Source organism: Pseudophryne corroboree, chromosome 4, assembly GCF_028390025.1.
Source record: "Pseudophryne corroboree isolate aPseCor3 chromosome 4, aPseCor3.hap2, whole genome shotgun sequence".
NCBI lineage: Eukaryota > Metazoa > Chordata > Amphibia > Anura > Myobatrachidae > Pseudophryne > Pseudophryne corroboree.
The window spans coordinates 62,767,439-62,789,499 of NC_086447.1; the positions used below are offsets into that span (position 1 = coordinate 62,767,439).

Sequence of the window (22,061 nt, forward strand, 5' to 3'; positions counted from 1 at the left end):
CACCAATTATAAAAAATAATTGATCATTCTATTAAATGTGATGTAGCTCAGTGGTAGATTATATTCTGTGGATACTGTGTTTCCTTATTTAACCAGCAGTTACCATATCATACCTACTGACATTCTCCAAACACTGATGTCAAGTATATGGTAATTATGAAACAGAGTTTTAATTTCACTGGGAAATGTACTATAAAAGCAGTAGTTTCATAAAAGAACAAATCACACGATACAGCAAAACTAATTGATTAAGAAGGACAGACATCTCTAAACACATTGTGAACCTATGGAGGATGGATTTGGGCTTGAATGTCAAGTAATTAGTGATCAATCAATGCATGAAAAGATAAACACATATCAACTCTGTACAAAATACCTGGTGAAGCCTTAGTCAGCAATGCCCAGGAGGCAGTCATAGCCTGCATCCTATGTGCACTTCTTCCAAGTTCTGACACTGCTGATAAAACAGAATGTAAGACTGTCCTCTACTTGGCAATACTTGATCAATATCCATGCCATTCATTACATGAGGTAGGGGATTCTGATGATAACCCAGACTCCGGTGAAGAAGTCTAGCAGCAATTTAAAGTGTGGAATGATCATCTACTTGCATCCTCATCAGCTGTGGAAATTATGGTGTCCTTGAACTCTGGCAAAGTCTAATGGTTTTTATTGCTATACACTCGGAGATGACCCTTAGAACACTAGAAAATAGTAGAACTAAAGTACAATGCAAAGCTGCAATCGAATGAGTGCCATACTTTTTCACAGGGGATGTAGCTCAGTGGTAGAGCGCATGCTTTGCATGTATGAGGCCCCGGGTTCAATCCCCGGCATCTCCATGTTTTGCAAAATGTAGATTCTTTCTTAACTCTATGTAACCTCTCCAGATCAACAAATGCATTAAAAAAAACTCTAGAGAAATTGGAAAAGTTTCAATCAAACTATGAAAAATTATTGACCAGTCTATAAAATGTGATGTTGCTCAGTGGTAGATTACATTCCCCAGAATCTGTGTTTCCTCATTGAAATAAAAGTTATCATATGATACCTACAGTATCCTTGAAATCTATACAGCAAGGTATAATTGTTATCTTTGCTCCATGCTCTGAGTTTAACCTTAGAACAGTGGAAGTAGTAGAACTTGAGTACTATGCAGAACAGCAATCGCTCGGTTTCAAAACACGCCAACTCAGAGGGGATGTAGCTCAGTGGTAGAGCGCATGCTTTGCATGTATGAGGCCCCGGGTTCAATCCCCGGCATCTCCATGTTTTGCAAAATATAGATTCTTACTTATCTGTATGTAACCTCTTCAGAAGAGCCCAAGACCAATGAATGCACTCTACAGTAATGGGCAAGAATTAACACCAATTATAAAAAATAATTGATCATTCTATTAAATGTGATGTAGCTCAGTGGTAGATTATATTCTGTGGATACTGTGTTTCCTTATTTAACCAGCAGTTACCATATCATACCTACTGACATTCTCCAAACACTGATGTCAAGTATATGGTAATTATGAAACAGAGTTTTAATTTCACTGGGAAATGTACTATAAAAGCAGTAGTTTCATAAAAGAACAAATCACATGATACAGCAAAACTAATTGATTAAGAAGGACAGACATCTCTAAACACATTGTGAACCTATGGAGAATGGATTTGGGCTTGAATGTCAAGTAATTAGTGATCAATCAATGCATGAAAAGATAAACACATATCAACTCTGTACAAAATACCTGGTGAAGCCTTAGTCAGCAATGCCCAGGAGGCAGTCATAGCCTGCATCCTATGTGCCCTTCTTCCAAGTTCTGACACTGCTGATAAAACAGAATGTAAGACTGTCCTCTACTTGGCAATACTTGATCAATATCCATGCCATTCATTACATAAGGTAGGGGATTCTGATGATAACCCAGACTCCGGTGAAGAAGTCTAACAGCAATTTAAAGTGTGGAATGATCATCTACTTGCATCCTCATCAGCTGTGGAAATTATGGTGTCCTTGAACTCTGGCAAAGTCTAATGGTTTTTATTGCTATACACTCGGAGATGACCCTTAGAACACTAGAAAATAGTAGAACTTAAGTACAATGCAAAGCTGCAATCGAATGAGTGCCATACTTTTTCACAGGGGATGTAGCTCAGTGGTAGAGCGCATGCTTTACATGTATGAGGCCCCGGGTTCAATCCCCGGCATCTACATGTTTTGCAAAATGTAGATTCTTTCTTAACTCTATGTAACCTCTCCAGATCAACAAATGCATTAAAAAAAACTCTAGAGAAATTGGAAAAGTTTCAATCAAACTATGAAAAATTATTGACCAGTCTATAAAATGTGACGTTGCTCAGTGGTAGATTATATTCCCCAGAATCTGTGTTTCCTCATTGAAATAAAAGTTATCATATGATACCTACAGTATCCTTGAAATCTATACAGCAAGGTATAATTGTTATCTTTGCTCCGTGCTCTGAGTTTAACCTTAGAACAGTGGAAGTAGTAGAACTTGAGTACTATGCAGAACAGCAATCGCTCGGTATCAAAACACACCAACTCAGAGGGGATGTAGCTCAGTGGTAGAGCGCATGCTTTGCATGTATGAGGCCCCGAGTTCAATCCCCGGCATCTCCATGTTTTGCAAAATATAGATTCTTACTTATCTGTATGTAACCTCTTCAGAAGAGCCCAAGACCAACAAATGCATGAATGCACTCTACAGTAATGGGCAAGAATTAACACCAATTCTAAAAAATAATTGATCATTCTATTAAATGTGATGTAGCTCAGTGGTAGATTATATTCTGTGGATACTGTGTTTCCTTATTTAACCAGAAGTTACCATATCATACCTACTGACATTCTCCAAACACTGATGTCAAGTATATGGTAATTATGAAACAGAGTTTTAATTTCACTGGGAAATGTACTATAAAAGCAGTAGTTTCATAAAAGAACAAATCACAAGATACAGCAAAACTAATTGATTAAGAAGGACAGACATCTTTAAACACATTGTGAACCTATCGAGGATGGATTTGGGCTTGAATGTCAAGTAATTAGTGATCAATCAATGCATGAAAAGATAAACACATATCAACTCTGTACAAAATACCTGGTGAAGCCTTAGTCAGCAATGCCCAGGAGGCAGTCATAGCCTGCATACTATGTGCCCTTCTTCCAAGTTCTGACACTGCTGATAAAACAGAATGTAAGACTGTCCTCTACTTGGCAATACTTGATCAATATCCATGCCATTCATTACATAAGGTAGGGGATTCTGATGATAATCCAGACTCCGGTGAAGAAGTCTAACAGCAATTTAAAGTGTGGAATGATCATCTACTTGCATCTTCATCAGCTGTGGAAATTATGGTGTCCTTGAACTCTGGCAAAGTGTAATGGTTTTTATTGCTTTATACTCGGAGATGACCCTTAGAACACTAGAAAATAGTAGAACTTAAGTACAATGCAAAGCTGCAATCGAATGAGTGCCATACTTTTTCACAGGGGATGTAGCTCAGTGGTAGAGCACATGCTTTGCATGTATGAGGCCCCGGGTTCAATCCCCGGCATCTCCATGTTTTGCAAAATGTAGATTCTTTCTTAACTCTATGTAACCTCTCCAGATCAACAAATGCATTAAAAAAACTCTAGAGAAATTGGAAAAGTTTCAATCAAACTATGTAAAATTATTGACCAGTCTATAAAATGTGATGTTGCTTAGTGGTAGATTATATTCCCCAGAATCTGTGTTTCCTCATTGAAATAAAAGTTATCATATGATACCTACAGTATCCTTGAAATCTATACAGCAAGGTATAATTGTTATCTTTGCTCCGTGCTCTGAGTTTAACCTTAGAACAGTGGAAGTAGTAGAACTTGAGTACTATGCAGAACAGCAATCGCTCGGTATCAAAACACACCAACTCAGAGGGGATGTAGCTCAGTGGTAGAGCGCATGCTTTGCATGTATGAGGGCCCGGGTTCAATCCCCGGCATCTCCATGTTTTGAAAAATATAGATTCTTACTTATCTGTATGTAACCTCTTCAGAAGAGCCCAAGACCAACAAATGCATGAATGCACTCTACAGTAATGGGCAAGAATAAACACCAATTATAAAAAATAATTGATCATTCTATTAAATGTGATGTAGCTCAGTGGTAGATTATATTCTGTGGATACTGTGTTTCATTATTTAACCAGCAGTTTCCATATCATACCTACTGACATTCTCCAAACACCGATGTGAAGTATATGGTAATTATGAAACAGAGTTTTAATTTCACTGGGAAATGTACTATAAAAGCAGTAGTTTCATAAAAGAACAAATCACACGATACAGCAAAACTAATTGATTAAGAAGGACAGACATCTCTAAACACATTGTGAACCTATGGAGGATGGATTTGGGCTTGAATGTCAAGTAATTAGTGATCAATCAATGCATGAAAAGATAAACACATATCAACTCTGTACAAAATACCTGGTGAAGCCTTAGTCAGCAATGCCCAGGAGGCAGTCATAGCCTGCATCCTATGTGCCCTTCTTCCAAGTTCTGACACTGCTGATAAAACAGAATGTAAGACTGTCCTCTACTTGGCAATACTTGATCAATATCCATGCCATTCATTACATAAGGTAGGGGATTCTGATGATAACCCAGACTCCGGTGAAGAAGTCTAACAGCAATTTAAAGTGTGGAATGATCATCTACTTGCATCCTCATCAGCTGTGGAAATTATGGTGTCCTTGAACTCTGGCAAAGTCTAATGGTTTTTATTGCTATACACTCGGAGATGACCCTTAGAACACTAGAAAATAGTAGAACTTAAGTACAATGCAAAGCTGCAATCGAATGAGTGCCATACTTTTTCACAGGGGATGTAGCTCAGTGGTAGAGCGCATGCTTTGCATGTATGAGGCCCCGGGTTCAATCCCCGGCATCTCCATGTTTTGCAAAATGTAGATTCTTTCTTAACTCTATGTAACCTCTCCAGATCAACAAATGCATTAAAAAAACTCTAGAGAAATTGGAAAAGTTTCAATCAAACTATGTAAAATTATTGACCAGTCTATAAAATGTGATGTTGCTTAGTGGTAGATTATATTCCCCAGAATCTGTGTTTCCTTATTGAAATAAAAGTTATCATATGATACCTACAGTATCCTTGAAATCTATACAGCAAGGTATAATTGTTATCTTTGCTCCGTGCTCTGAGTTTAACCTTAGAACAGTGGAAGTAGTAGAACTTGAGTACTATGCAGAACAGCAATCGCTCGGTATCAAAACACACCAACTCAGAGGGGATGTAGCTCAGTGGTAGAGCGCATGCTTTGCATGTATGAGGGCCCGGGTTCAATCCCCGGCATCTCTATGTTTTGAAAAATATAGATTCTTACTTATCTGTATGTAACCTCTTCAGAAGAGCCCAAGACCAACAAATGCATGAATGCACTCTACAGTAATGGGCAAGAATAAACACCAATTATAAAAAATAATTTATCATTCTATTAAATGTGATGTAGCTCAGTGGTAGATTATATTCTGTGGATACTGTGTTTCATTATTTAACCAGCAGTTTCCATATCATACCTACTGACATTCTCCAAACACCGATGTGAAGTATATGGTAATTATGAAACAGAGTTTTAATTTCACTGGGAAATGTACTATAAAAGCAGTAGTTTCATAAAAGAACAAATCACACGATACAGCAAAACTAATTGATTAAGAAGGACAGACATCTCTAAACACATTGTGAACCTATGGAGGATGGATTTGGGCTTGAATGTCAAGTAATTAGTGATCAATCAATGCATGAAAAGATAAACACATATCAACTCTGTACAAAATACCTGGTGAAGCCTTAGTCAGCAATGCCCAGGAGGCAGTCATAGCCTGCATCCTATGTGCCCTTCTTCCAAGTTCTGACACTGCTGATAAAACAGAATGTAAGACTGTCCTCTACTTGGCAATACTTGATCAATATCCATGCCATTCATTACATAAGGTAGGGGATTCTGATGATAACCCAGACTCCGGTGAAGAAGTCTAACAGCAATTTAAAGTGTGGAATGATCATCTACTTGCATCCTCATCAGCTGTGGAAATTATGGTGTCCTTGAACTCTGGCAAAGTCTAATGGTTTTTATTGCTATACACTCGGAGATGACCCTTAGAACACTAGAAAATAGTAGAACTTAAGTACAATGCAAAGCTGCAATCGAATGAGTGCCATACTTTTTCACAGGGGATGTAGCTCAGTGGTAGAGCGCATGCTTTGCATGTATGAGGCCCCGGGTTCAATCCCCGGCATCTCCATGTTTTGCAAAATGTAGATTCTTTCTTAACTCTATGTAACCTCTCCAGATCAACAAATGCATTAAAAAAACTCTAGAGAAATTGGAAAAGTTTCAATCAAACTATGTAAAATTATTGACCAGTCTATAAAATGTGATGTTGCTTAGTGGTAGATTATATTCCCCAGAATCTGTGTTTCCTTATTGAAATAAAAGTTATCATATGATACCTACAGTATCCTTGAAATCTATACAGCAAGGTATAATTGTTATCTTTGCTCCGTGCTCTGAGTTTAACCTTAGAACAGTGGAAGTAGTAGAACTTGAGTACTATGCAGAACAGCAATCGCTCGGTATCAAAACACACCAACTCAGAGGGGATGTAGCTCAGTGGTAGAGCGCATGCTTTGCATGTATGAGGGCCCGGGTTCAATCCCCGGCATCTCCATGTTTTGAAAAATATAGATTCTTACTTATCTGTATGTAACCTCTTCAGAAGAGCCCAAGACCAACAAATGCATGAATGCACTCTACAGTAATGGGCAAGAATAAACACCAATTATAAAAAATAATTTATCAATCTATTAAATGTGATGTAGCTCAGTGGTAGATTATATTCTGTTGATACTGTGTTTCATTATTTAACCAGCAGTTTCCATATCATACCTACTGACATTCTCCAAACACCGATGTGAAGTATATGGTAATTATGAAACAGAGTTTTAATTTCACTGGGAAATGTACTATAAAAGCAGTAGTTTCATAAAAGAACAAATCACACGATACAGCAAAACTAATTGATTAAGAAGGACAGACATCTCTAAACACATTGTGAACCTATGGAGGATGGATTTGGGCTTGAATGTCAAGTAATTAGTGATCAATCAATGCATGAAAAGATAAACACATATCAACTCTGTACAAAATACCTGGTGAAGCCTTAGTCAGCAATGCCCAGGAGGCAGTCATAGCCTGCATCCTATGTGCCCTTCTTCCAAGTTCTGACACTGCTGATAAAACAGAATGTAAGACTGTCCTCTACTTGGCAATACTTGATCAATATCCATGCCATTCATTACATAAGGTAGGGGATTCTGATGATAACCCAGACTCCGGTGAAGAAGTCTAACAGCAATTTAAAGTGTGGAATGATCATCTACTTGCATCCTCATCAGCTGTGGAAATTATGGTGTCCTTGAACTCTGGCAAAGTCTAATGGTTTTTATTGCTATACACTCGGAGATGACCCTTAGAACACTAGAAAATAGTAGAACTTAAGTACAATGCAAAGCTGCAATCGAATGAGTGCCATACTTTTTCACAGGGGATGTAGCTCAGTGGTAGAGCGCATGCTTTGCATGTATGAGGCCCCGGGTTCAATCCCCGGCATCTCCATGTTTTGCAAAATGTAGATTCTTTCTTAACTCTATGTAACCTCTCCAGATCAACAAATGCATTAAAAAAACTCTAGAGAAATTGGAAAAGTTTCAATCAAACTATGTAAAATTATTGACCAGTCTATAAAATGTGATGTTGCTTAGTGGTAGATTATATTCCCCAGAATCTGTGTTTCCTCATTGAAATAAAAGTTATCATATGATACCTACAGTATCCTTGAAATCTATACAGCAAGGTCTAATTGTTATCTTTGCTCCGTGCTCTGAGTTTAACCTTAGAACAGTGGAAGTAGTAGAACTTGAGTACTATGCAGAACAGCAATCGCTCGGTATCAAAACACACCAACTCAGAGGGGATGTAGCTCAGTGGTAGAGCGCATGCTTTGCATGTATGAGGGCCCGGGTTCAATCCCCGGCATCTCCATGTTTTGAAAAATATAGATTCTTACTTATCTGTATGTAACCTCTTCAGAAGAGCCCAAGACCAACAAATGCATGAATGCACTCTACAGTAATGGGCAAGAATTAACACCAATTATAAAAAATAATTGATCATTCTATTAAATGTGATGTAGCTCAGTGGTAGATTATATTCTGTGGATACTGTGTTTCCTTATTTAACCAGCAGTTACCATATCATACCTACTGACATTCTCCAAACACTGATGTCAAGTATATGGTAATTATGAAACAGAGTTTTAATTTCACTGGGAAATGTACTATAAAAGCAGTAGTTTCATAAAAGAACAAATCACACGATACAGCAAAACTAATTGATTAAGAAGGACAGACATCTCTAAACACATTGTGAACCTATGGAGGATGGATTTGGGCTTGAATGTCAAGTAATTAGTGATCAATCAATGCATGAAAAGATAAACACATATCAACTCTGTACAAAATACCTGATGAAGCCTTAGTCAGCAATGCCCAGGAGGCAGTCATAGCCTGCATACTATGTGCCCTTCTTCCAAGTTCTGACACTGCTGATAAAACAGAATGTAAGACTGTCCTCTACTTGGCAATACTTGATCAATATCCATGCCATTCATTACATAAGGTAGGGGATTCTGATGATAACCCAGAATCCGGTGAAGAAGTCTAACAGCAATTTAAAGTGTGGAATGATCATCTACTTGCATCTTCATCAGCTGTGGAAATTATGGTGTCCTTGAACTCTGGCAAAGTGTAATGGTTTTTATTGCTTTATACTCGGAGATGACCCTTAGAACACTAGAAAATAGTAGAACTTAAGTACAATGCAAAGCTGCAATCGAATGAGTGCCATACTTTTTCACAGGGGATGTAGCTCAGTGGTAGAGCGCATGCTTTGCATGTATGAGGCCCTGGGTTCAATCCCCGGCATCTCCATGTTTTGCAAAATGTAGATTCTTTCTTAACTCTATGTAACCTCTCCAGATCAACAAATGCATTAAAAAAACTCTAGAGAAATTGGAAAAGTTTCAATCAAACTATGTAAAATTATTGACCAGTCTATAAAATGTGATGTTGCTTAGTGGTAGATTATATTCCCCAGAATCTGTGTTTCCTCATTGAAATAAAAGTTATCATATGATACCTACAGTATCCTTGAAATCTATACAGCAAGGTATAATTGTTATCTTTGCTCCGTGCTCTGAGTTTAACCTTAGAACAGTGGAAGTAGTAGAACTTGAGTACTATGCAGAACAGCAATCGCTCGGTATCAAAACACACCAACTCAGAGGGGATGTAGCTCAGTGGTAGAGCGCATGCTTTGCATGTATGAGGGCCCGGGTTCAATCCCCGGCATCTCCATGTTTTGAAAAATATAGATTCTTACTTATCTGTATGTAACCTCTTCAGAAGAGCCCAAGACCAATGAATGCACTCTACAGTAATGGGCAAGAATTAACACCAATTATAAAAAATAATTGATCATTCTATTAAATGTGATGTAGCTCAGTGGTAGATTATATTCTGTGGATACTGTGTTTCCTTATTTAACCAGCAGTTACCATATCATACCTACTGACATTCTCCAAACACTGATGTCAAGTATATGGTAATTATGAAACAGAGTTTTAATTTCACTGGGAAATGTACTATAAAAGCAGTAGTTTCATAAAAGAACAAATCACACGATACAGCAAAACTAATTGATTAAGAAGGACAGACATCTCTAAACACATTGTGAACCTATGGAGGATGGATTTGGGCTTGAATGTCAAGTAATTAGTGATCAATCAATGCATGAAAAGATAAACACATATCAACTCTGTACAAAATACCTGGTGAAGCCTTAGTCAGCAATGCCCAGGAGGCAGTCATAGCCTGCATACTATGTGCCCTTCTTCCAAGTTCTGACACTGCTGATAAAACAGAATGTAAGACTGTCCTCTACTTGGCAATACTTGATCAATATCCATGCCATTCATTACATAAGGTAGGGGATTCTGATGATAATCCAGACTCCGGTGAAGAAGTCTAACAGCAATTTAAAGTGTGGAATGATCATCTACTTGCATCTTCATCAGCTGTGGAAATTATGGTGTCCTTGAACTCTGGCAAAGTGTAATGGTTTTTATTGCTTTATACTCGGAGATGACCCTTAGAACACTAGAAAATAGTAGAACTTAAGTACAATGCAAAGCTGCAATCGAATGAGTGCCATACTTTTTCACAGGGGATGTAGCTCAGTGGTAGAGCACATGCTTTGCATGTATGAGGCCCCGGGTTCAATCCCCGGCATCTCCATGTTTTGCAAAATGTAGATTCTTTCTTAACTCTATGTAACCTCTCCAGATCAACAAATGCATTAAAAAAACTCTAGAGAAATTGGAAAAGTTTCAATCAAACTATGTAAAATTATTGACCAGTCTATAAAATGTGATGTTGCTTAGTGGTAGATTATATTCCCCAGAATCTGTGTTTCCTCATTGAAATAAAAGTTATCATATGATACCTGCAGTATCCTTGAAATCTATACAGCAAGGTATAATTGTTATCTTTGCTCCGTGCTCTGAGTTTAACCTTAGAACAGTGGAAGTAGTAGAACTTGAGTACTATGCAGAACAGCAATCGCTCGGTATCAAAACACACCAACTCAGAGGGGATGTAGCTCAGTGGTAGAGCGCATGCTTTGCATGTATGAGGGACCGGGTTCAATCCCCGGCATCTCCATGTTTTGAAAAATATAGATTCTTAATTATCTGTATGTAACCTCTTCAGAAGAGCCCAAGACCAATGAATGCACTCTACAGTAATGGGCAAGAATTAACACCAATTATAAAAAATAATTGATCATTCTATTAAATGTGATGTAGCTCAGTGGAAGATTATATTCTGTGGATACTGTGTTTCCTTATTTAACCAGCAGTTACCATATCATACCTACTGACATTCTCCAAACACTGATGTCAAGTATATGGTAATTATGAAACAGAGTTTTAATTTCACTGGGAAATGTACTATAAAAGCAGTAGTTTCATAAAAGAACAAATCACACGATACAGCAAAACTAATTGATTAAGAAGGACAGACATCTCTAAACACATTGTGAACCTATGGAGGATGGATTTGGGCTTGAATGTCAAGTAATTAGTGATCAATTAATGCATGAAAAGATAAACACATATCAACTCTGTACAAAATACCTGGTGAAGCCTTAGTCAGCAATGCCCAGGAGGCAGTCATAGCCTGCATCCTATGTGCACTTCTTCCAAGTTCTGACACTGCTGATAAAACAGAATGTAAGACTGTCCTCTACTTGGCAATACTTGATCAATATCCATGCCATTCATTACATAAGGTAGGGGATTCTGATGATAACCCAGACTCCGGTGAAGAAGTCTAGCAGCAATTTAAAGTGTGGAATGATCATCTACTTGCATCCTCATCAGCTGTGGAAATTATGGTGTCCTTGAACTCTGGCAAAGTCTAATGGTTTTTATTGCTATACACTCGGAGATGACCCTTAGAACACTAGAAAATAGTAGAACTAAAGTACAATGCAAAGCTGCAATCGAATGAGTGCCATACTTTTTCACAGGGGATGTAGCTCAGTGGTAGAGCGCATGCTTTGCATGTATGAGGCCCCGGGTTCAATCCCCGGCATCTCCATGTTTTGCAAAATGTAGATTCTTTCTTAACTCTATGTAACCTCTCCAGATCAACAAATGCATTAAAAAAAACTCTAGAGAAATTGGAAAAGTTTCAATCAAACTATGAAAAATTATTGACCAGTCTATAAAATGTGATGTTGCTCAGTGGTAGATTACATTCCCCAGAATCTGTGTTTCCTCATTGAAATAAAAGTTATCATATGATACCTACAGTATCCTTGAAATCTATACAGCAAGGTATAATTGTTATCTTTGCTCCATGCTCTGAGTTTAACCTTAGAACAGTGGAAGTAGTAGAACTTGAGTACTATGCAGAACAGCAATCGCTCGGTTTCAAAACACGCCAACTCAGAGGGGATGTAGCTCAGTGGTAGAGCGCATGCTTTGCATGTATGAGGCCCCGGGTTCAATCCCCGGCATCTCCATGTTTTGCAAAATATAGATTCTTACTTATCTGTATGTAACCTCTTCAGAAGAGCCCAAGACCAATGAATGCACTCTACAGTAATGGGCAAGAATTAACACCAATTATAAAAAATAATTGATCATTCTATTAAATGTGATGTAGCTCAGTGGTAGATTATATTCTGTGGATACTGTGTTTCCTTATTTAACCAGCAGTTACCATATCATACCTACTGACATTCTCCAAACACTGATGTCAAGTATATGGTAATTATGAAACAGAGTTTTAATTTCACTGGGAAATGTACTATAAAAGCAGTAGTTTCATAAAAGAACAAATCACATGATACAGCAAAACTAATTGATTAAGAAGGACAGACATCTCTAAACACATTGTGAACCTATGGAGAATGGATTTGGGCTTGAATGTCAAGTAATTAGTGATCAATCAATGCATGAAAAGATAAACACATATCAACTCTGTACAAAATACCTGGTGAAGCCTTAGTCAGCAATGCCCAGGAGGCAGTCATAGCCTGCATCCTATGTGCCCTTCTTCCAAGTTTTGACACTGCTGATAAAACAGAATGTAAGACTGTCCTCTACTTGGCAATACTTGATCAATATCCATGCCATTCATTACATAAGGTAGGGGATTCTGATGATAACCCAGACTCCGGTGAAGAAGTCTAACAGCAATTTAAAGTGTGGAATGATCATCTACTTGCATCCTCATCAGCTGTGGAAATTATGGTGTCCTTGAACTCTGGCAAAGTCTAATGGTTTTTATTGCTATACACTCGGAGATGACCCTTAGAACACTAGAAAATAGTAGAACTTAAGTACAATGCAAAGCTGCAATCGAATGAGTGCCATACTTTTTCACAGGGGATGTAGCTCAGTGGTAGAGCGCATGCTTTACATGTATGAGGCCCCGGGTTCAATCCCCGGCATCTACATGTTTTGCAAAATGTAGATTCTTTCTTAACTCTATGTAACCTCTCCAGATCAACAAATGCATTAACAAAAACTCTAGAGAAATTGGAAAAGTTTCAATCAAACTATGAAAAATTATTGACCAGTCTATAAAATGTGACGTTGCTCAGTGGTAGATTATATTCCCCAGAATCTGTGTTTCCTCATTGAAATAAAAGTTATCATATGATACCTACAGTATCCTTGAAATCTATACAGCAAGGTATAATTGTTATCTTTGCTCCGTGCTCTGAGTTTAACCTTAGAACAGTGGAAGTAGTAGAACTTGAGTACTATGCAGAACAGCAATCGCTCGGTATCAAAACACACCAACTCAGAGGGGATGTAGCTCAGTGGTAGAGCGCATGCTTTGCATGTATGAGGCCCCGGGTTCAATCCCCGGCATCTCCATGTTTTGCAAAATATAGATTCTTACTTATCTGTATGTAACCTCTTCAGAAGAGCCCAAGACCAACAAATGCATGAATGCACTCTACAGTAATGGGCAAGAATTAACACCAATTCTAAAAAATAATTGATCATTCTATTAAATGTGATGTAGCTCAGTGGTAGATTATATTCTGTGGATACTGTGTTTCCTTATTTAACCAGAAGTTACCATATCATACCTACTGACATTCTCCAAACACTGATGTCAAGTATATGGTAATTATGAAACAGAGTTTTAATTTCACTGGGAAATGTACTATAAAAGCAGTAGTTTCATAAAAGAACAAATCACAAGATACAGCAAAACTAATTGATTAAGAAGGACAGACATCTTTAAACACATTGTGAACCTATCGAGGATGGATTTGGGCTTGAATGTCAAGTAATTAGTGATCAATCAATGCATGAAAAGATAAACACATATCAACTCTGTACAAAATACCTGGTGAAGCCTTAGTCAGCAATGCCCAGGAGGCAGTCATAGCCTGCATACTATGTGCCCTTCTTCCAAGTTCTGACACTGCTGATAAAACAGAATGTAAGACTGTCCTCTACTTGGCAATACTTGATCAATATCCATGCCATTCATTACATAAGGTAGGGGATTCTGATGATAATCCAGACTCCGGTGAAGAAGTCTAACAGCAATTTAAAGTGTGGAATGATCATCTACTTGCATCTTCATCAGCTGTGGAAATTATGGTGTCCTTGAACTCTGGCAAAGTTTAATGGTTTTTATTGCTTTATACTCGGAGATGACCCTTAGAACACTAGAAAATAGTAGAACTTAAGTACAATGCAAAGCTGCAATCGAATGAGTGCCATACTTTTTCACAGGGGATGTAGCTCAGTGGTAGAGCACATGCTTTGCATGTATGAGGCCCCGGGTTCAATCCCCGGCATCTCCATGTTTTGCAAAATGTAGATTCTTTCTTAACTCTATGTAACCTCTCCAGATCAACAAATGCATTAAAAAAACTCTAGAGAAATTGGAAAAGTTTCAATCAAACTATGTAAAATTATTGACCAGTCTATAAAATGTGATGTTGCTTAGTGGTAGATTATATTCCCCAGAATCTGTGTTTCCTCATTGAAATAAAAGTTATCATATGATACCTACAGTATCCTTGAAATCTATACAGCAAGGTATAATTGTTATCTTTGCTCCGTGCTCTGAGTTTAACCTTAGAACAGTGGAAGTAGTAGAACTTGAGTACTATGCAGAACAGCAATCGCTCGGTATCAAAACACACCAACTCAGAGGGGATGTAGCTCAGTGGTAGAGCGCATGCTTTGCATGTATGAGGGCCCGGGTTCAATCCCCGGCATCTCCATGTTTTGAAAAATATAGATTCTTACTTATCTGTATGTAACCTCTTCAGAAGAGCCCAAGACCAACAAATGCATGAATGCACTCTACAGTAATGGGCAAGAATAAACACCAATTATAAAAAATAATTGATCATTCTATTAAATGTGATGTAGCTCAGTGGTAGATTATATTCTGTGGATACTGTGTTTCATTATTTAACCAGCAGTTTCCATATCATACCTACTGACATTCTCCAAACACCGATGTGAAGTATATAGTAATTATGAAACAGAGTTTTAATTTCACTGGGAAATGTACTATAAAAGCAGTAGTTTCATAAAAGAACAAATCACACGATACAGCAAAACTAATTGATTAAGAAGGACAGACATCTCTAAACACATTGTGAACCTATGGAGGATGGATTTGGGCTTGAATGTCAAGTAATTAGTGATCAATCAATGCATGAAAAGATAAACACATATCAACTCTGTACAAAATACCTGGTGAAGCCTTAGTCAGCAATGCCCAGGAGGCAGTCATAGCCTGCATCCTATGTGCCCTTCTTCCAAGTTCTGACACTGCTGATAAAACAGAATGTAAGACTGTCCTCTACTTGGCAATACTTGATCAATATCCATGCCATTCATTACATAAGGTAGGGGATTCTGATGATAACCCAGACTCCGGTGAAGAAGTCTAACAGCAATTTAAAGTGTGGAATGATCATCTACTTGCATCCTCATCAGCTGTGGAAATTATGGTGTCCTTGAACTCTGGCAAAGTCTAATGGTTTTTATTGCTATACACTCGGAGATGACCCTTAGAACACTAGAAAATAGTAGAACTTAAGTACAATGCAAAGCTGCAATCGAATGAGTGCCATACTTTTTCACAGGGGATGTAGCTCAGTGGTAGAGCGCATGCTTTGCATGTATGAGGCCCCGGGTACAATCCCCGGCATCTCCATGTTTTGCAAAATGTAGATTCTTTCTTAACTCTATGTAACCTCTCCAGATCAACAAATGCATTAAAAAAAACTCTAGAGAAATTGGAAAAGTTTCAATCAAACTATGAAAAATTATTGACCAGTCTATAAAATGTGATGTTGCTCAGTGGTAGATTACATTCCCCAGAATCTGTGTTTCCTCATTGAAATAAAAGTTATCATATGATACCTACAGTATCCTTGAAATCTATACAGCAAGGTATAATTGTTATCTTTGCTCCATGCTCTGAGTTTAACCTTAGAACAGTGGAAGTAGTAGAACTTGAGTACTATGCAGAACAGCAATCGCTCGGTTTCAAAACACGCCAACTCAGAGGGGATGTAGCTCAGTGGTAGAGCGCATGCTTTGCATGTATGAGGCCCCGGGTTCAATCCCCGGCATCTCCATGTTTTGCAAAATATAGATTCTTACTTATCTGTATGTAACCTCTTCAGAAGAGCCCAAGACCAATGAATGCACTCTACAGTAATGGGCAAGAATTAACACCAATTATAAAAAATAATTGATCATTCTATTAAATGTGATGTAGCTCAGTGGTAGATTATATTCTGTGGATACTGTGTTTCCTTATTTAACCAGCAGTTACCATATCATACCTACTGACATTCTCCAAACACTGATGTCAAGTATATGGTAATTATGAAACAGAGTTTTAATTTCACTGGGAAATGTACTATAAAAGCAGTAGTTTCATAAAAGAACAAATCACATGATACAGCAAAACTAATTGATTAAGAAGGACAGACATCTCTAAACACATTGTGAACCTATGGAGAATGGATTTGGGCTTGAATGTCAAGTAATTAGTGATCAATCAATGCATGAAAAGATAAACACATATCAACTCTGTACAAAATACCTGGTGAAGCCTTAGTCAGCAATGCCCAGGAGGCAGTCATAGCCTGCATCCTATGTGCCCTTCTTCCAAGTTCTGACACTGCTGATAAAACAGAATGTAAGACTGTCCTCTACTTGGCAATACTTGATCAATATCCATGCCATTCATTACATAAGGTAGGGGATTCTGATGATAACCCAGACTCCGGTGAAGAAGTCTAACAGCAATTTAAAGTGTGGAATGATCATCTACTTGCATCCTCATCAGCTGTGGAAATTATGGTGTCCTTGAACTCTGGCAAAGTCTAATGGTTTTTATTGCTATACACTCGGAGATGACCCTTAGAACACTAGAAAATAGTAGAACTTAAGTACAATGCAAAGCTGCAATCGAATGAGTGCCATACTTTTTCACAGGGGATGTAGCTCAGTGGTAGAGCGCATGCTTTACATGTATGAGGCCCCGGGTTCAATCCCCGGCATCTACATGTTTTGCAAAATGTAGATTCTTTCTTTACTCTATGTAACCTCTCCAGATCAACAAATGCATTAAAAAAAACTCTAGAGAAATTGGAAAAGTTTCAATCAAACTATGAAAAATTATTGACCAGTCTATAAAATGTGACGTTGCTCAGTGGTAGATTATATTCCCCAGAATCTGTGTTTCCTCATTGAAATAAAAGTTATCATATGATACCTACAGTATCCTTGAAATCTATACAGCAAGGTATAATTGTTATCTTTGCTCCGTGCTCTGAGTTTAACCTTAGAACAGTGGAAGTAGTAGAACTTGAGTACTATGCAGAACAGCAATCGCTCGGCATCAAAACACACCAACTCAGAGGGGATGTAGCTCAGTGGTAGAGCGCATGCTTTGCATGTATGAGGCCCCGGGTTCAATCCCCGGCATCTCCATGTTTTGCAAAATATAGATTCTTACTTATCTGTATGTAACCTCTTCAGAAGAGCCCAAGACCAACAAATGCATGAATGCACTCTACAGTAATGGGCAAGAATTAACACCAATTCTAAAAAATAATTGATCATTCTATTAAATGTGATGTAGCTCAGTGGTAGATTATATTCTGTGGATACTGTGTTTCCTTATTTAACCAGAAGTTACCATATCATACCTACTGACATTCTCCAAACACTGATGTCAAGTATATGGTAATTATGAAACAGAGTTTTAATTTCACTGGGAAATGTACTATAAAAGCAGTAGTTTCATAAAAGAACAAATCACAAGATACAGCAAAACTAATTGATTAAGAAGGACAGACATCTTTAAACACATTGTGAACCTATCGAGGATGGATTTGGGCTTGAATGTCAAGTAATTAGTGATCAATCAATGCATGAAAAGATAAACACATATCAACTCTGTACAAAATACCTGGTGAAGCCTTAGTCAGCAATGCCCAGGAGGCAGTCATAGCCTGCATACTATGTGCCCTTCTTCCAAGTTCTGACACTGCTGATAAAACAGAATGTAAGACTGTCCTCTACTTGGCAATACTTGATCAATATCCATGCCATTCATTACATAAGGTAGGGGATTCTGATGATAATCCAGACTCTGGTGAAGAAGTCTAACAGCAATTTAAAGTGTGGAATGATCATCTACTTGCATCTTCATCAGCTGTGGAAATTATGGTGTCCTTGAACTCTGGCAAAGTTTAATGGTTTTTATTGCTTTATACTCGGAGATGACCCTTAGAACACTAGAAAATAGTAGAACTTAAGTACAATGCAAAGCTGCAATCGAATGAGTGCCATACTTTTTCACAGGGGATGTAGCTCAGTGGTAGAGCACATGCTTTGCATGTATAAGGCCCTGGGTTCAATCCCCGGCATCTCCATGTTTTGCAAAATGTAGATTCTTTCTTAACTCTATGTAACCTCTCCAGATCAACAAATGCATTAAAAAAACTCTAGAGAAATTGGAAAAGTTTCAATCAAACTATGTAAAATTATTGACCAGTCTATAAAATGTGATGTTGCTTAGTGGTAGATTATATTCCCCAGAATCTGTGTTTCCTCATTGAAATAAAAGTTATCATATGATACCTACAGTATCCTTGAAATCTATACAGCAAGGTATAATTGTTATCTTTGCTCCGTGCTCTGAGTTTAACCTTAGAACAGTGGAAGTAGTAGAACTTGAGTACTATGCAGAACAGCAATCGCTCGGTATCAAAACACACCAACTCAGAGGGGATGTAGCTCAGTGGTAGAGCGCATGCTTTGCATGTATGAGGGCCCGGGTTCAATCCCCGGCATCTCCATGTTTTGAAAAATATAGATTCTTACTTATCTGTATGTAACCTCTTCAGAAGAGCCCAAGACCAATGAATGCACTCTACAGTAATGGGCAAGAATTAACACCAATTATAAAAAATAATTGATCATTCTATTAAATGTGATGTAGCTCAGTGGTAGATTATATTCTGTGGATACTGTGTTTCCTTATTTAACCAGCAGTTACCATATCATACCTACTGACATTCTCCAAACACTGATGTCAAGTATATGGTAATTATGAAACAGAGTTTTAATTTCACTGGGAAATGTACTATAAAAGCAGTAGTTTCATAAAAGAACAAATCACACGATACAGCAAAACTAATTGATTAAGAAGGACAGACATCTCTAAACACATTGTGAACCTATGGAGAATGGATTTGGGCTTGAATGTCAAGTAATTAGTGATCAATCAATGCATGAAAAGATAAACACATATCAACTCTGTACAAAATACCTGGTGAAGCCTTAGTCAGCAATGCCCAGGAGGCAGTCATAGCCTGCATCCTATGTGCCCTTCTTCCAAGTTCTGACACTGCTGATAAAACAGAATGTAAGACTGTCCTCTACTTGGCAATACTTGATCAATATCCATGCCATTCATTACATAAGGTAGGGGATTCTGATGATAACCCAGACTCCGGTGAAGAAGTCTAACAGCAATTTAAAGTGTGGAATGATCATCTACTTGCATCCTCATCAGCTGTGGAAATTATGGTGTCCTTGAACTCTGGCAAAGTCTAATGGTTTTTATTGCTATACACTCGGAGATGACCCTTAGAACACTAGAAAATAGTAGAACTTAAGTACAATGCAAAGCTGCAATCGAATGAGTGCCATACTTTTTCACAGGGGATGTAGCTCAGTGGTAGAGCGCATGCTTTGCATGTATGAGGCCCCGGGTTCAATCCCCGGCATCTACATGTTTTGCAAAATGTAGATTCTTTCTTAACTCTATGTAACCTCTCCAGATCAACAAATGCATTAAAAAAAACTCTAGAGAAATTGGAAAAGTTTCAATCAAACTATGAAAAATTATTGACCAGTCTATAAAATGTGATGTTGCTCAGTGGTAGATTATATTCCCCAGAATCTGTGTTTCCTCATTGAAATAAAAGTTATCATATGATACCTACAGTATCCTTGAAATCTATACAGCAAGGTATAATTGTTATCTTTGCTCCGTGCTCTGAGTTTAACCTTAGAACAGTGGAAGTAGTAGAACTTGAGTACTATGCAGAACAGCAATCGCTCGGTATCAAAACACACCAACTCAGAGGGGATGTAACTCAGTGGTAGAGCGCATGCTTTGCATGTATGAGGCCCCGGGTTCAATCCCCGGCATCTCCATGTTTTGCAAAATATAGATTCTTACTTATCTGTATGTAACCTCTTCAGAAGAGCCCAAGACCAATAAATGCATGAATGCACTCTACAGTAATGGGAAAGAATTAACACCAATTCTAAAAAATAATTGATCATTCTATTAAATGTGATGTAGCTCAGTGGTAGATTATATTCTGTGGATACTGTGTTTCCTTATTTAACCAGAAGTTACCATATCATACCTACTGACATTCTCCAAACACTGATGTCAAGTATATGGTAATTATGAAACAGAGTTTTAATTTCACTGGGAAATGTACTATAAAAGCAGTAGTTTCATAAAAGAACAAATCACAAGATACAGCAAAACTAATTGATTTAGAAGGACAGACATCTTTAAACACATTGTGAACCTATCGAGGATGGATTTGGGCTTGAATGTCAAGTAATTAGTGATCAATCAATGCATGAAAAGATAAACACATATCAACTCTGTACAAAATACCTGGTGAAGCCTTAGTCAGCAATGCCCAGGAGGCAGTCATAGCCTGCATACTATGTGCCCTTCTTCCAAGTTCTGACACTGCTGATAAAACAGAATGTAAGACTGTCCTCTACTTGGCAATACTTGATCAATATCCATGCCATTCATTACATAAGGTAGGGGATTCTGATGATAACCCAGACTCCGGTGAAGAAGTCTAACAGCAATTTAAAGTGTGGAATGATCATCTACTTGCATCTTCATCAGCTGTGGAAATTATGGTGTCCTTGAACTCTGGCAAAGTGTAATGGTTTTTATTGCTTTATACTCGGAGATGACCCTTAGAACACTAGAAAATAGTAGAACTTAAGTACAATGCAAAGCTGCAATCGAATGAGTGCCATACTTTTTCACAGGGTCACATGTAGCTCAGTGGTAGAGCACATGCTTTGCATGTATGAGGCCCCGGGTTCAATCCCCGGCATCTCCATGTTTTGCAAAATGTAGATTCTTTCTTAACTCTATGTAACCTCTCCAGATCAACAAATGCATTAAAAAAACTCTAGAGAAATTGGAAAAGTTTCAATCAAACTATGTAAAATTATTGACCAGTCTATAAAATGTGATGTTGCTTAGTGGTAGATTATATTCCCCAGAATCTGTGTTTCCTCATTGAAATAAAAGTTATCATATGATACCTACAGTATCCTTGAAATCTATACAGCAAGGTATAATTGTTATCTTTGCTCCGTGCTCTGAGTTTAACCTTAGAACAGTGGAAGTAGTAGAACTTGAGTACTATGCAGAACAGCAATCGCTCGGTATCACAACACACCAACTCAGAGGGGATGTAGCTCAGTGGTAGAGCGCATGCTTTGCATGTATGAGGGCCCGGGTTCAATCCCCGGCATCTCCATGTTTTGAAAAATATAGATTCTTACTTATCTGTATGTAACCTCTTCAGAAGAGCCCAAGACCAATGAATGCACTCTACAGTAATGGGCAAGAATTAACACCAATTATAAAAAATAATTGATCATTCTATTAAATGTGATGTAGCTCAGTGGTAGATTATATTCTGTGGATACTGTGTTTCCTTATTTAACCAGCAGTTACCATATCATACCTACTGACATTCTCCAAACACTGATG

The 22,061-nt window shown here is 37.8% G+C and overlaps 32 non-coding genes across 32 annotated transcripts; all 32 read left to right on the forward strand.

Moving 5' to 3' along the window:
• The first annotated feature begins 770 nt into the window (after positions 1-770).
• TRNAA-UGC (transfer RNA alanine (anticodon UGC)) lies at positions 771-842 on the forward strand. Its single transcript has one exon. It is a non-coding gene; the product is annotated as a tRNA-Ala (tRNA).
• A 355-nt stretch (positions 843-1,197) lies between these two features.
• TRNAA-UGC (transfer RNA alanine (anticodon UGC)) lies at positions 1,198-1,269 on the forward strand. The gene has a single exon. It is a non-coding gene; the product is annotated as a tRNA-Ala (tRNA).
• An 867-nt stretch (positions 1,270-2,136) lies between these two features.
• Positions 2,137-2,208, forward strand: TRNAV-UAC (transfer RNA valine (anticodon UAC)). Its single transcript has one exon. It is a non-coding gene; the product is annotated as a tRNA-Val (tRNA).
• Positions 2,209-2,563: 355 nt separating this feature from the next.
• TRNAA-UGC (transfer RNA alanine (anticodon UGC)) lies at positions 2,564-2,635 on the forward strand. Its single transcript has one exon. It is a non-coding gene; the product is annotated as a tRNA-Ala (tRNA).
• An 875-nt stretch (positions 2,636-3,510) lies between these two features.
• TRNAA-UGC (transfer RNA alanine (anticodon UGC)) lies at positions 3,511-3,582 on the forward strand. The gene has a single exon. It is a non-coding gene; the product is annotated as a tRNA-Ala (tRNA).
• Positions 3,583-3,936: 354 nt separating this feature from the next.
• On the forward strand, positions 3,937-4,008 carry TRNAA-UGC (transfer RNA alanine (anticodon UGC)). The gene has a single exon. It is a non-coding gene; the product is annotated as a tRNA-Ala (tRNA).
• An 875-nt stretch (positions 4,009-4,883) lies between these two features.
• TRNAA-UGC (transfer RNA alanine (anticodon UGC)) lies at positions 4,884-4,955 on the forward strand. The gene has a single exon. It is a non-coding gene; the product is annotated as a tRNA-Ala (tRNA).
• A 354-nt stretch (positions 4,956-5,309) lies between these two features.
• Positions 5,310-5,381, forward strand: TRNAA-UGC (transfer RNA alanine (anticodon UGC)). Its single transcript has one exon. It is a non-coding gene; the product is annotated as a tRNA-Ala (tRNA).
• Positions 5,382-6,256: 875 nt separating this feature from the next.
• On the forward strand, positions 6,257-6,328 carry TRNAA-UGC (transfer RNA alanine (anticodon UGC)). Its single transcript has one exon. It is a non-coding gene; the product is annotated as a tRNA-Ala (tRNA).
• Positions 6,329-6,682: 354 nt separating this feature from the next.
• TRNAA-UGC (transfer RNA alanine (anticodon UGC)) lies at positions 6,683-6,754 on the forward strand. The gene has a single exon. It is a non-coding gene; the product is annotated as a tRNA-Ala (tRNA).
• Positions 6,755-7,629: 875 nt separating this feature from the next.
• Positions 7,630-7,701, forward strand: TRNAA-UGC (transfer RNA alanine (anticodon UGC)). Its single transcript has one exon. It is a non-coding gene; the product is annotated as a tRNA-Ala (tRNA).
• A 354-nt stretch (positions 7,702-8,055) lies between these two features.
• On the forward strand, positions 8,056-8,127 carry TRNAA-UGC (transfer RNA alanine (anticodon UGC)). Its single transcript has one exon. It is a non-coding gene; the product is annotated as a tRNA-Ala (tRNA).
• An 875-nt stretch (positions 8,128-9,002) lies between these two features.
• On the forward strand, positions 9,003-9,074 carry TRNAA-UGC (transfer RNA alanine (anticodon UGC)). The gene has a single exon. It is a non-coding gene; the product is annotated as a tRNA-Ala (tRNA).
• Positions 9,075-9,428: 354 nt separating this feature from the next.
• Positions 9,429-9,500, forward strand: TRNAA-UGC (transfer RNA alanine (anticodon UGC)). Its single transcript has one exon. It is a non-coding gene; the product is annotated as a tRNA-Ala (tRNA).
• Positions 9,501-10,367: 867 nt separating this feature from the next.
• Positions 10,368-10,439, forward strand: TRNAA-UGC (transfer RNA alanine (anticodon UGC)). The gene has a single exon. It is a non-coding gene; the product is annotated as a tRNA-Ala (tRNA).
• A 354-nt stretch (positions 10,440-10,793) lies between these two features.
• Positions 10,794-10,865, forward strand: TRNAA-UGC (transfer RNA alanine (anticodon UGC)). The gene has a single exon. It is a non-coding gene; the product is annotated as a tRNA-Ala (tRNA).
• Positions 10,866-11,732: 867 nt separating this feature from the next.
• TRNAA-UGC (transfer RNA alanine (anticodon UGC)) lies at positions 11,733-11,804 on the forward strand. The gene has a single exon. It is a non-coding gene; the product is annotated as a tRNA-Ala (tRNA).
• A 355-nt stretch (positions 11,805-12,159) lies between these two features.
• TRNAA-UGC (transfer RNA alanine (anticodon UGC)) lies at positions 12,160-12,231 on the forward strand. The gene has a single exon. It is a non-coding gene; the product is annotated as a tRNA-Ala (tRNA).
• Positions 12,232-13,098: 867 nt separating this feature from the next.
• On the forward strand, positions 13,099-13,170 carry TRNAV-UAC (transfer RNA valine (anticodon UAC)). The gene has a single exon. It is a non-coding gene; the product is annotated as a tRNA-Val (tRNA).
• A 355-nt stretch (positions 13,171-13,525) lies between these two features.
• On the forward strand, positions 13,526-13,597 carry TRNAA-UGC (transfer RNA alanine (anticodon UGC)). Its single transcript has one exon. It is a non-coding gene; the product is annotated as a tRNA-Ala (tRNA).
• An 875-nt stretch (positions 13,598-14,472) lies between these two features.
• On the forward strand, positions 14,473-14,544 carry TRNAA-UGC (transfer RNA alanine (anticodon UGC)). Its single transcript has one exon. It is a non-coding gene; the product is annotated as a tRNA-Ala (tRNA).
• Positions 14,545-14,898: 354 nt separating this feature from the next.
• TRNAA-UGC (transfer RNA alanine (anticodon UGC)) lies at positions 14,899-14,970 on the forward strand. The gene has a single exon. It is a non-coding gene; the product is annotated as a tRNA-Ala (tRNA).
• Positions 14,971-15,845: 875 nt separating this feature from the next.
• On the forward strand, positions 15,846-15,917 carry TRNAA-UGC (transfer RNA alanine (anticodon UGC)). Its single transcript has one exon. It is a non-coding gene; the product is annotated as a tRNA-Ala (tRNA).
• Positions 15,918-16,272: 355 nt separating this feature from the next.
• On the forward strand, positions 16,273-16,344 carry TRNAA-UGC (transfer RNA alanine (anticodon UGC)). The gene has a single exon. It is a non-coding gene; the product is annotated as a tRNA-Ala (tRNA).
• Positions 16,345-17,211: 867 nt separating this feature from the next.
• Positions 17,212-17,283, forward strand: TRNAV-UAC (transfer RNA valine (anticodon UAC)). The gene has a single exon. It is a non-coding gene; the product is annotated as a tRNA-Val (tRNA).
• Positions 17,284-17,638: 355 nt separating this feature from the next.
• On the forward strand, positions 17,639-17,710 carry TRNAA-UGC (transfer RNA alanine (anticodon UGC)). Its single transcript has one exon. It is a non-coding gene; the product is annotated as a tRNA-Ala (tRNA).
• Positions 17,711-18,585: 875 nt separating this feature from the next.
• TRNAA-UGC (transfer RNA alanine (anticodon UGC)) lies at positions 18,586-18,657 on the forward strand. The gene has a single exon. It is a non-coding gene; the product is annotated as a tRNA-Ala (tRNA).
• A 354-nt stretch (positions 18,658-19,011) lies between these two features.
• TRNAA-UGC (transfer RNA alanine (anticodon UGC)) lies at positions 19,012-19,083 on the forward strand. Its single transcript has one exon. It is a non-coding gene; the product is annotated as a tRNA-Ala (tRNA).
• An 867-nt stretch (positions 19,084-19,950) lies between these two features.
• TRNAA-UGC (transfer RNA alanine (anticodon UGC)) lies at positions 19,951-20,022 on the forward strand. Its single transcript has one exon. It is a non-coding gene; the product is annotated as a tRNA-Ala (tRNA).
• Positions 20,023-20,377: 355 nt separating this feature from the next.
• On the forward strand, positions 20,378-20,449 carry TRNAA-UGC (transfer RNA alanine (anticodon UGC)). Its single transcript has one exon. It is a non-coding gene; the product is annotated as a tRNA-Ala (tRNA).
• Positions 20,450-21,324: 875 nt separating this feature from the next.
• On the forward strand, positions 21,325-21,399 carry TRNAA-UGC (transfer RNA alanine (anticodon UGC)). Its single transcript has one exon. It is a non-coding gene; the product is annotated as a tRNA-Ala (tRNA).
• Positions 21,400-21,753: 354 nt separating this feature from the next.
• TRNAA-UGC (transfer RNA alanine (anticodon UGC)) lies at positions 21,754-21,825 on the forward strand. The gene has a single exon. It is a non-coding gene; the product is annotated as a tRNA-Ala (tRNA).
• The last annotated feature ends 236 nt before the right edge of the window (positions 21,826-22,061 follow it).